This window comes from Aedes aegypti, chromosome 2, assembly GCF_002204515.2.
Source record: "Aedes aegypti strain LVP_AGWG chromosome 2, AaegL5.0 Primary Assembly, whole genome shotgun sequence".
Lineage (NCBI taxonomy): Eukaryota > Metazoa > Arthropoda > Insecta > Diptera > Culicidae > Aedes > Aedes aegypti.
In genome coordinates this window covers 439,611,892-439,624,018 of record NC_035108.1, presented here as the reverse complement: position 1 = coordinate 439,624,018, position 12,127 = coordinate 439,611,892, and the positions used below count along the sequence as shown (strand labels likewise).

The 12,127-nt window shown below is 36.2% G+C and overlaps 1 protein-coding gene across 4 annotated transcripts in view; it reads left to right on the top strand.

The window, feature by feature from the left end:
* LOC5568002 (dual specificity protein phosphatase 3) overlaps positions 1 to 12,127 on the top strand; it is a 126,032-nt gene that overhangs the window by 53,903 nt on the left and 60,002 nt on the right. The window lies entirely within an intron of this gene.

The following is a 12,127-nucleotide window of genomic DNA, read 5'->3' as shown; positions in this document are numbered from 1 at the left end:
TAGTGCACTAAAACATCAACTATTTGAGGTATGTGAGTGGACTTTGTTCGACAAATACTGACTCTAGCGAATACGGTCAATTATCTGCGGGAATGATTTGCATAATACGGCGTAGTCAGAGGCGAACAGAGGGCGACCGTTGCACCAACCTGATAGGGATGTCGTTGCATTCTTATCCAAAAGGAAAATAAATTCGAAATAAACTGATGTGTTTGAAGGATAATAAAGTCCATCTTAAAACCAGTCTCCTGCCAATGATTTATTCAAAATTTAAAACGGGTTCAACAAGGAACCTGTTGAAAATTATCATTGCGAATTCCTCAGAGTTCAATCAGCAGCTTCAATAGTTATTTCAAAATAAATCCTCTACATCCTGTAAAAATAAATGAGAATTTCTAGCTAATGTTTCTCTACACCATAAATCTAAATTCTCTACATCTGTATTGTGAGTAATGTTAAACGAATGTATGACATTTGGTCGAATAAAGTTTAGTCGAAAGTACATTTGGTCGAATGGACATTTCTTCGAAAGAACATTTGGTCGAAAATAATGTAATTACTTTAGTCCAAAATTTTGTCCAATAGGGATTTTTCTATAGATTTAAGAAAGTTCCCAAGCAGCACAGTTTGTTTCAACTCAAGAAAAAAATATCTCTTATAAAACTAATTAGAGTTGTCAATTGTTGAAAATATAACTTCCAATTGCCCTGAATTGCAACGCAAAAAGCGAAAGAGGCGGAGTCTGTTTGCAACATATTTATGTTAAATTGAAATTGCTTATTTGTTGCACAATACATAAGAGAAAAAAAATGAGAACATAAATATAAACGAGAATCGAACTCACTACTTCACCAGCTCTTCGAAAAATTGCTTCGTCAATCCACTATATATATACGACCACATTACCTGTTAATGAAGGCTTGTTGTTTGTTACTTTACTGCACCCTTCGGTATACAAGCTCATTAATGGCGAAATTAGGCCACACCTCAAATAAACTAATTGCAAAAACTTTCGTGCAACATATGAGAAACATCATTTAAACAGACAAACTGTTGCTAGAACATGTTTTCGTAGTTACATGGTGCGTAATGTGAAACTCAACTATATTGCAACTGGATTGAAACAAACAAACGTCTAGCAGTCAAACACGTAGCTAAGTGCAACCTTCGCGCAACTGGGATGAAACTTCTTGAGTAGTGGGCATTGAAACAGAACTTGAATGCAATAAACTCAAGTTGCTGATGCTTTAATTGAAAATAATTTGAAACATAACATTAAAATAGGCATTTTGGGAGAAGTTGCAAGAGTTTGTTTGTAGAGTTGCTGAATACATTTTGATAAACTTGACTTCATTGCTATTTGCAGAGAACATTTGCAACAAATCTCGTTGTTTCGATTAAGTTAAACGTCAAACAAGGGTGGAATGCAAGTTTATCAATAATGAAACTATATGAGCTTTCGATATTAATATTAATTGAACTAGGTAAGTTACAGATGCTTTTATTGATACATGTTTGAAACCATTTTTAGAATGCATCTTTTTGAAAGATGTTTCACGTGTTACTTGGGTGATATTTTGACGTTAATACACAGTGATTGTAACAGACCCTAGTATATACTAACCGCGATGATTTTGATTTTGATTGAATGACATTTAGTCAAATAACGTTTAGTTGAATATACATTTGGTCGTTTTGAAACTGCTGCCCCTTAGAAGCTTACCAAACATTCCGTGCACCCCTGTAAGTGGATGTTATCAAAATGAAAAATCATGAATTTTTCAAAAGATTCAATTATGAAAACAGATATCCATGACAGAAATGCCCAAAATTTTCATCTGTAATTCATCATCTGATGATCACTAAGTCCACTAAGAGTCTTAACAGAAGTCTATCAAACATCTTTCCCGGAGTCTGTTAAGAAACTTCGAATCTTGCCAAAATCAAACTTAAAATCAATGTTGAGAATCTCATTAAAAATCTGTTGATTGTATAAGAAGAAACAGTGAAGAAAAGCGAATTTCTTTGATTCCGTAAATAGTTCATCAGAGAAATTCTTCGAAGATAACGCTGGGAAGCTAGTGAAATCTGTCAAAAGTTAAGCCTAAATTATTCCAGGATTTTCCCAATTTTACCGCTAAAAGCGACGTTAATTTTGTTTTCTAGTTTGCAATGAAAAAAAAAATCAAATCCGCTGAGGTTGACTAAGGCTTGCAATCTCCTATTGACATAATGACATTACATGTTATTTATCAGTTATTGCGTAGTTAACATTAACATTTTTGTGTAATAAATATTTAAAACCTGAACTCCACTAACAAGGTTTCGGGTCTTTGGCTGAATGCTGTTTGGTCAGACATAGAAGGAATGAGAGATCCTGGCAGCACTAGCTGAGGGAAGGTTGTGCATTTTTAACGTGGTACTCAAATAGTGAAAAAATGTGGAATTATCAAAGTAAAATCGACGAAAAATACATATCCGAACGTAGAAAAGAGCAAAGTCGCGAGTGCAAGTTAAATTTCAGTTGGAAAATGGATTAAAAGTTAATAATTTAGAATTTCAAAAAGTGGAATTGATGTGAAAAAAAAAAATGATTGACCTGCTGTCGTCGCGGAGGAAGCGGTTAGTGTATGAGTGAACGCAGTCTCAGTAGTAGTGGTAGTGAAAGGTAGGACGGGTGGATGTGGTGTGGTGTGAGAGGTGAACGTGTGGAGAATTTTTGCTTGCGAGGCTTACCCACACCTGAGAGAGACTCGCGAAGAGGAAAAATATCAACGTCATATGCAGCCCAGATTCCCCTCTCACGAAACGTCAAATGCAGCCCACCGTTTTTATGGCTGAAAAAGTGAAAAGTATTGTGTTCAAAGTAAACTGTTATTAAAACCCTCAGTCGGCGGAGCAGTTTTTTCCAAAGTTGATGATAAATCTAAGCAGAAGATTAATTATTTCAAATGTCTGCTACGTTTGCTGGCATGAAGTTTCACTCAAACGGCTATTTATGATTCGATGTGATGCAAACTCAATCATATTTTGCTGAGCGGTTCATGTGAGGATTTGAACAGCATGCGCATAATTGGTATAAACACAAAGTGGAATAAGAAAAAAACTCAGCAATCACAGAAAAAGAAGACCGTCTTCGCGAGTCTCGTCTCAGACCCACACCAACTGACTAAAGTGATCTTTCGGAAGCGGGAAAGAGAAGCGGGTATGAGCAAGATGACGATACGATTAGAAAACTGGGCATGTACAGGGTGTGCAATTGGAGTGTTTCAAATTTAATACAGTGCCCGTTTGATTTTGGCAACTTTACCGTTCGATCTTCATTTGGAGAAGCCCAGCAAGCGGGTACAGTTTTCGCGTAGCAGAAGTGTTTTTTTTTTTTTTTTTATTTGGCTTTCGATTCGTCGGAAAGTTTTTTTTCGGTTTTCGGGTAGTGCAGTTCGAGAAGCCCAACAAGTGGATTTGATTTTCGTATCGCTTTATCGGAGGAGTGGAAGTTTGTTTTTTTTTTCTCGGTTTTTGAACAGTTTCGCATAAATGATACTTTTTTAACGGTGAAATAGTTCGACGACATCGTTGTGACGACCAGCTTCAAAATACTACAAGGATAAAAAAAACCGGTGAGATCTTTTCATGATGAATTGTGTTATTTGATTATATTTCCAATGTTGTTCCAATTATATTTGATTATATTTCCAATGTTATATTTCCAATGTTATATGCATTTTGGGTTGGGTGGGACCATCAGGGCACTCGATTGAAGCGAGATGGATAGGAAGAGTGAAACTGTCAACTTCCTATCGCTAACATTTCGTGGAAAAAGGGCGGGCTCTTCTTCCCATCTATTGGGTCTTTCTGACAAGCAAGGGCTTGATTGTACGACTGTGCGTGTGAACTTACTTTTGGAAGGAGATTCTTTTTCCTTGAGGGTTTCGTGTAAGTGTCTCTGCTTACGGGTCCGCCATTCGTTTTTGGTCCTTCAGACAGGAGTATGATTGAATACGAATAGTCATACAATCTTGAACAAATTGTTTTGTTAGATTAGGCCATTGCTACCGGTGGATACCTTGCTACAATAGATGGCAGCATATATCATCATCATCATATTTGGCTGAATGCTGTTTGGTCGAATGCCATTTGGCTGAAAGGGTCATTTAGACGAACGCCATTTGGCCGAATGTTGTTTGGCCGAAATTTAAAACAATAGTGAACTACAGTTAGCATGATTTTGTAATGAATTCCAAAGAACTATTTCAGCTTATTCCTAAAGAAAAATAAATCATCATTGATATACAAATGATTAGCTCAATAATGCTAGTTCAAGTAACTGTCAGTGTTGAAGAACATGCTGAAAGCATACATTTATTCATCTCTCTACTAGCGGTAAAAGCTGCTAGCAAAGGTTTTCGCATTGTGTTTGTAGTCAGGTTTTGAAAGTAACTATACTGTTTTAGTAACTTTCAAAAGCGACTAATTCGTTTTTCTGCAGGATTGGTTTGCTTCGATTCCTCGAACCATTCTGAGTAAATTATTTTATAGAATTTCACTTTATTTCAATTAGAAGTTTTGGCTTCTTTTTTTTCACAACAGAGAACCAGCATTGTACTATGGTCCCGAAAGCACTTTTACGCGGAATGATGCGATTCAAGCTTTAGAAGTTTAAAATGAAACATTGGACGGTCTTCTACAAAGTTGTTTGTATTAGTTAAGCCCTTTGTTTGGTGTTATTGAAAATAAGGGTGAACCACATTTTTATAGAAATTGTGTAAATAACTTTCTTATTTGTAGAAATTATATTATGCATACTTCAGCAAATTTGTAGACCATTCAATTTCGAGCAACTTTGCCAAAAAGTTTTTTTTTGTATCTCTTAAATTGACCGGTTTAGAGCTTTTTTTCTACGGTGATATAGAGTGGTCCGAACAAAACTGTTTTTCTGACTCTATCGTTTTCAATTCAAATTTCTCATCAAAGTAGTCTATGAAACACTTTTAGAGCTTTGAAAAATGCGTAATTTGGTGAGTGAAGAAACTGGCTATCTCCTTCCGTTTGAGAGTTATTGTTGTTTTTCTTACAAAAAAATGCCTACTTTGATTGTAAATATCTCTGGGCAAGCAAAAAATTATCATTTCTCGATTACTTTTTCAAATCGACGTAAGTAACTTTTATACGGTTTTGAGAAAATTAATAAGGAAAAATCACAATCTATCTTCTAAAACTGTTTGAAAATGAATCACCTTTTTAACATTTTTTTGCCGTGTACTTCGCTCAAATTTTGCATACACTCAGCTCACGTTCAAAAACTAGGTAGTTTCTATTATTTCCCACAAAAATAATTATAAAAAAATGATAAGCCGTTTCATTCAGTTACTTTCGACGTTTTTCTACCAGTGTAAAATCGGCTCAAGTATTGTTTTGTTTTGATTCGTGGTTAAGTCACTTTGTCTCTCCATTGATGTATGGCGGCGAAAGTAGTGGTTAAGTTGCGAAAGTTGAAAATTTTACTTTCGTCGTTTTGTAAATCCGGAAATTAAACGTTCTAAAAGTTGAGTTGGTACAGAGCGCTACGTATAGAATTCCGCCTGCTTAACACGTAGGATCGATAAAGTAAGTTTGTATACTTTTTTAACTTGAAACTGTATGAATAAGTTTTTGAGATTTGACGGCATTCAAAAGACAAAATAAAAATGTATGTTATATCAGATGTGTTATTTTTGTAACTCTTATAAAATGCCTTGAAAAACAAATGATTTTTATCACAAAAACTTCAAAAACTTTTGAACTAAAGAAGATATATAACAGTCTTTTTGCATGTACATATGCGTTTTGTTAAAATTTTTAAAGACGTTCATAGACCACAGTTTTCAGTATGCAATGTCATCGATTAAAGTATCAGACTATTCCAATACTTATAAACCAGTTATCTGAATCCTCTAGAAAAAAATAATAAAGATGTTTAATTCTAAAGGAGAGATTTCGTTCATTATAGTCCTTAAGTTTCACGTTTCATACCACAGTTCAGAATAACTATTTCAAATGGATGGACGATTCAAAAGTCAGGGCTTTTTAACAATATTTTTAGACTAAATTCCATTTTAGGATCCATATTAAAAACGTATTCTACACTCTACGTAATAAAAGTGGACGAAATAACTTTTTTTATGAAATAAGGCCGGTGTTCTAGAATCAAAGCGTCCGAGCAATTTGAGTCAACACGGTACACAAAAGAATTAGCAAAGATTCAAATATTGTTATTTTATGAGGCATTGATGAATAATGCATACGAGGGCCATGATGAAAATCCTGGCTACACCCATATTTGCACACCACAAACGCAACCTTGCATGTTTGCTTCTGCTACACGCCAAAGCTTGCATCCACCCCAATAGAGTCAAATCTTCCAACCCGGTGCATTTCACAACCGAAAGAACTCAACACGCAACAAAACTATCAAAATTCCTCAACTTTGCCGCAATTCTTCCCGCCAAGGACTGAAACTCACGTTGCAATGTCCAAACCGCATCGTTAAGTCGTAGGAATCGATTCCGGAATCGTATTTTTCTTCAACGTTGCTGTGCAAGCGATGCAAGTCGTAGCAAATCAACACCAAATCAAGCGTGAATAATATTTCCCCCCAAACTGGGCAGAAAATAAAACAACCCATCGGCACTCCCCCCACGCACTATAAGGTCGATGTTTGAACTTAGGGGAACTCAGGGTAGAACCGACAGGGCGCATCCTACTCTTGTGCTGTGCGTACACACATACTTCCTGCTCTCGGAAGTTTTCAAAACTACTTAAAGCTATAAAAACAGTACTTCTCAGTGCTACAAAAACAGTACATTTCTGTACTTTGTTTTCTACTATTGATCCCTTTTCGATACTTGTTTGGACCGAAGCCTACGATTTTTCGTTGGACCCGTTAGCGAAAGCTAGCGGTGGTAATCCTTCTTGGACACCGTCTTGTGAAAAACAAATCTATAAGAAGGTTACGTCTTCTTTCGTTTATTCACTGCACATGGTTGCAATCACGAACAAATGGAACGGTGAATTTGTTAATTCACAAGTTCTTTCCAAAAACGTGGGTTTTCAAACTGTCATCTAGCCCAGGCTCTTCGATCAAGTGAGGAAACAGAGGGTTCGGCGTATCGTGGTTAGTTGTTCCGAATTTGGAGGATTTAGGCAGGAGATCTTGAACTCCATTAGAAGAATCAAGGTTTCCTTTTGCCGGAAATCGCGTTTTGCCGGAAACTCTTAAAGATCGCTTACTTCTTCTCAAACATCTTGGGAAGAAGCAAAATTTTGACATATGACGACAAACATGAACGTTTGTTCAATGTCATCTTGAAAGGTCTTTCAAGTGATAATAAGCCACCTAAAGATGCCAAAAAAATAAAAAAAAACATTTACTTGGATTTTCCCCAGCCATGTAGTCATTATGAAAAAGAGATCTTAATCTGGCAAAAAAAATCTGCTAAATAAATGAAAAATCAAAGCGTGTTAGTTTTACCCTAATCACCCCTCTGCGAAGCGTTGCCAGGGTGCTGATAAATATAGTCACTTCTAGGTGCAAATAATAATAAAAAAAACGTGCTCGATTGGCGAGCTGCATTTTGCACGCGCAGACGTGGGTGATGCTGCGTCTCCACCTCTACCTACTAAACCGAGAAAATAGCTTGATCTTATCAAAAAATCAACAAGCGCACATGTTGTTGCTGTCGCTCAGATGTGCATTTGAGCGACGGCTAATTCCAGCTGGATATGGGCATTAACGGGATGGAGCTGATTGATCGTAATTAGCCGTCCCGCTTGATCGCTAACTAACGAATTGGATTGTCGATGGGTTTCCTTCCTGAATGATCGGAGCTGATTCCAATTTGGGAAGTAAGATAAATTGAAATTGATAGGTAACGTGTATGAAGGTGTGGTCAGTACCTAAGTTTAAACTACAGTGCTACTTCATGCCACTTTGATGGCATGATCATATTGCTTCTCCAGTTTCCCTGATCGTAAAGTTCGATTCTAATGGTCAGATAACTTTTACAGGTGATTTCATGATGATGATGATTGCAACGATTTTTGTCTGAAATTATTGATAACTTTATTCGACATTTGTTCCTAGGTTTCAACATTGGATGTTTTATGTTACTCATTAGCACTAAACCAGTAAGGGAGCTCCAGAATCATTTTCAAATTATTATTATGAATCCTCTGCAGTGAAAGCTCTGGTATTACAACAGCTAGTGCATATTGGTACAGCATACAACATGGCTGCCTGATAATTTGATCAAGGATCAAAAGCTTGTTCTTAAGACAAAGTTTCAATTTTCTGTTAATAAGTGGATACAGACATTTTATACATTTATTACATTTGGCTTGAATGCCCTCAATGTGGTTTTTGAAAGTTAAATGTTTATCTAGCATAAACCCCAGTTACTTAACTCCATCTGACCAGTTTATTGGAACCTCTCCCATCGTGACAACATGCCTACTTGAAGATTTCTAATAAAGAGCCTTTGGTTTATATGGGAATATTATTAGTTGAGTTTTGGAAGCATTGGGAGAAATCTTGCATTTTTTTCAAGTATTAAGAAAAAATATCTAAACTTTTTTGCAATCTACTGCAGATGACACGCAGGCTTCGTCCTTTGGCGGTGAGGCCTGTATCATCCGCAAACAAAGATTTTTGTCATCGCTGGGGTAACTCAGGTAAGTAACATGTGAATAAATTGTATCATATTGATCCCAAAATGCTGCCTTGAGGAACACCAGCTCTTAAAGGAAGTCTTTCATACTTGGAGTTCTGATAACTAACCTGAAGTGTACGGTTTGACAAATAACTTTGGATTATTCTAACAATGTATGTTTGAAAATTAAAGTTTTTTTAATTTTACAATCAAGCCTTCATTCCAAACACTGTCGAATGCTTTTTCTATGTCTCCAAATGCAAGATCGCTTGTATAGCCTTCAGATTTGTTGGAACGAATCAAATTCGTTACTTGTAAAAATGATTGTCGAATGAATTACTGGCTTTTAATTTGATCGTGCCTTTTACAGTTAAGATCATAAATGCATGTTAAATAGCCTTCAATGAGCACAGAAAATGTGATTAGATAGATTTACACCACCACAATTAGTAGATAGGGAGATAGATCTAATCGCTCTACTTCCGCCGATTGTCAATTCGATGATATGTGTTTGTATATACTATATGTATAAACTGCCTACAAGTATCACATATAATAACCACATATGTATGCAAAGCCGATTGGCATCAAAGCCGACCATCCGTTGAGTTTGTTTATTTTTGCGCGTAAAATTCTCCTTGTACAGCCACGCGCCCCCTCAGCGGCACACTTTATTGGCACATATTATATCGAACTACAAGGTAGGTGATGGGGGGTTAAAGGGCACGTTTTTCCTATTCGTATTTTAGTTCGCGCCAGGCCCGCGGCCACTAGCTGCTGCTCGACAAATGACACGTGCGTGAGGTTCGTGAATAAATCAAACATGCGACCGGCAACGACGGCAACCAGTGAATGCAATGGGGGCCGATGCGATTCTGTGGGTGGTGGCTGGCTGGCTTCTTAGTGACTACAAATAGGTTGACTCGGGGTGCACTTAGTTTGAAACGAATTAAGCAAAAAAGTGGCACTGTTATTAAAAATGCAACAAAATTGACTGACGTGCAATTAAAATGTTGCAATAAGTAATAAGGACTATTAGAAACAAAACTCAGAGAAGCAAATCTAGCTCTAAGTTTGGCCATATAGCTTAGGATAGTCAAATGTTCAAAAATGTTTTGGTAAGATTTTTTACCTTTGATGATTTGTAATCAGGCTGAAAAAGCAAAACAAATTCTACGCAAAATTTCAATTCTAAAATAATAATTTGTATCTTTTCTCTATCCGTTTTCATTTAGACCGTTAAACATTTATTTAGTTATTTAAAATTGACCCCTTATCTTTTATATTGCAGTTGTATTTCACGGAATAAACCAAAGGTATATTGAAATATATTACAGCATAGAACAAATGAGTTGAGAAGCCTATAAGAAGCAGAAGAGATTATTCCTTAACACCCCCTTATTTTCAAAGAGATACGTTTTCCATACTCAAACATTCCATAAGTTATCAGAAATTGGAACCGAAGTAAAATTCTCATAAACTGTTGTCTGCTTCATCATCCTAATAAGGTCCTAAAATGGTTCATGAAATCCCGATTTTATTAAATAACACGATAGATCGTGGGCCTTGCTACACCGAGTGGTTAGAGTCCGCGGCTACAAAGCAAAGCCATGCTGAAGATGTCTGGGTTCGATTCCCGGTCGGTTCCGGATCTTTTCGTAATGTAAATTTCCTTCACTTCCCTGGGCATAGAGTATCATTGTACCTGTCACACGATATAAAAATGCGAAACATGGCAACTTTAGCAAAGAAAAGCTTTCAGTTGATAACTGTGGAAGTGCTCATTGAATACTAAGCTGAGAAGCAGGCTTTGTCCCAATAAGGACGTAAAACCAAGAAGAAGAAAATCGTGTTCTTGCTATTACTTTGACCAATTTTACCTCTCAAATAACGGCTACATCACTTTAATTTGAAAAATGAGTGCAAATTTGAAACTTAATACTTTTGATCATATTTGACGTTTACTTAGTCGACAAAAACGCAACAGGTGTTCAACTTTTTAACACTGGGGTTGTTCTTATCTGACGTTTTGGAAAGGACACGGAAAACAAATTACAGATGTTGGTGACATTAGCGGCATTAGCATTCTTAGGTTAATGCTTCTACTGACAAAACCTTCAAAAAACTGTATTTTTGGGCTTAAATGAACGGAAACATCTGAATAAAATTGAGTAACCATGTTTTTCTGGCCCAAATGTAAACGTTTTGTACAGGCTTAAGAAATTTATCTGCTAAGTGAATCCAATATTTTCCTCAATAATGTTCTTAGAATTGTAAACAAATATTTTGAGCCCATAAATCTCGTACACAATATTTAAAAATGTCCACAATTCATAATTCATAATAATCCGAACAAATCAAGCAATATAAATTACTGATATATTGATTTTCAGCGTTTCTCTAACTTGTCAAACTTGATAGAGAAGTTCATTCCCTTAACATCATACGTGTCCTCAACATCCCATTTTAGAGTATATTTTTCTAAAATACACAATATCTTGAGAACAAAACATGGGGCAATTTTCGACCCATTCATACGATTTCGACCTACTTTGTATGAAAATCAAAAAATTGCCACAGAATCGTTGTCGGTCAAAAAATAGTGTTCTACCCCTAAAAGTCTTTGTTAACCCTTGAAAGCCTGGGAAGAGGCCACATTTCGGAGACTATTAGATAAATTAATCTTCTTCTTCTATCTTCTATATAAATGAAAATAGAGTAGTGTTTGTATGTCACGAAATGGCTTGAGAACCGATGAATGGATTGACGTAAGTTTTTCACAGTTGCACTCGACAAGGGATGCACCATGATAGTGTGACGAAACTATATGGGAAAGTCTCCGAAAAAATCGGGAAAACGGGAAAAGATTAATGAGTCATTTTGTATGGAGGATTACATGACGTTTTTGAACAGTCTACTTGATGGCAAAACGAAGTCTGACTGGACCATACGTTTGAAATAAATTTTGAAGTAAATTCGTTATGAAAAGAGTAGAATGTATCTTTATACTCAATTTCAGTGAATGAATGTTGTTCTCAGTATTAAGTAAAAGAACATCAGGCAGAGTTTGTAGCTCTAATTTCAGACATTTTTCTTTAATTGTTATAATTAGTAACAAAATTTGCAATTACTTTATAGATTTACTTCTTTTTGCAAGTAGATGAAAAACCGAATTCAGTACTATACCATTCAAATCTACTAGAGTTTGTATCCATCGACAGATAGGCGTATTTCAACCTCAAATGTAAGGCCGTCTTCAGTGTCGTGTACTGAAGACGGCCTTACAGTTGAGGTCGAAATACGCGTATCTGTCAAAGGATACAAAATCTAGTGGAATTATAAGGTATAGTACTAAATTCGGGTTTTCATCTACCGTCGTTCGGGGTAACATTGGTCCTAGGGGGTGACTTTGACCGCCCTTTTCGATGCATCTCTTAACT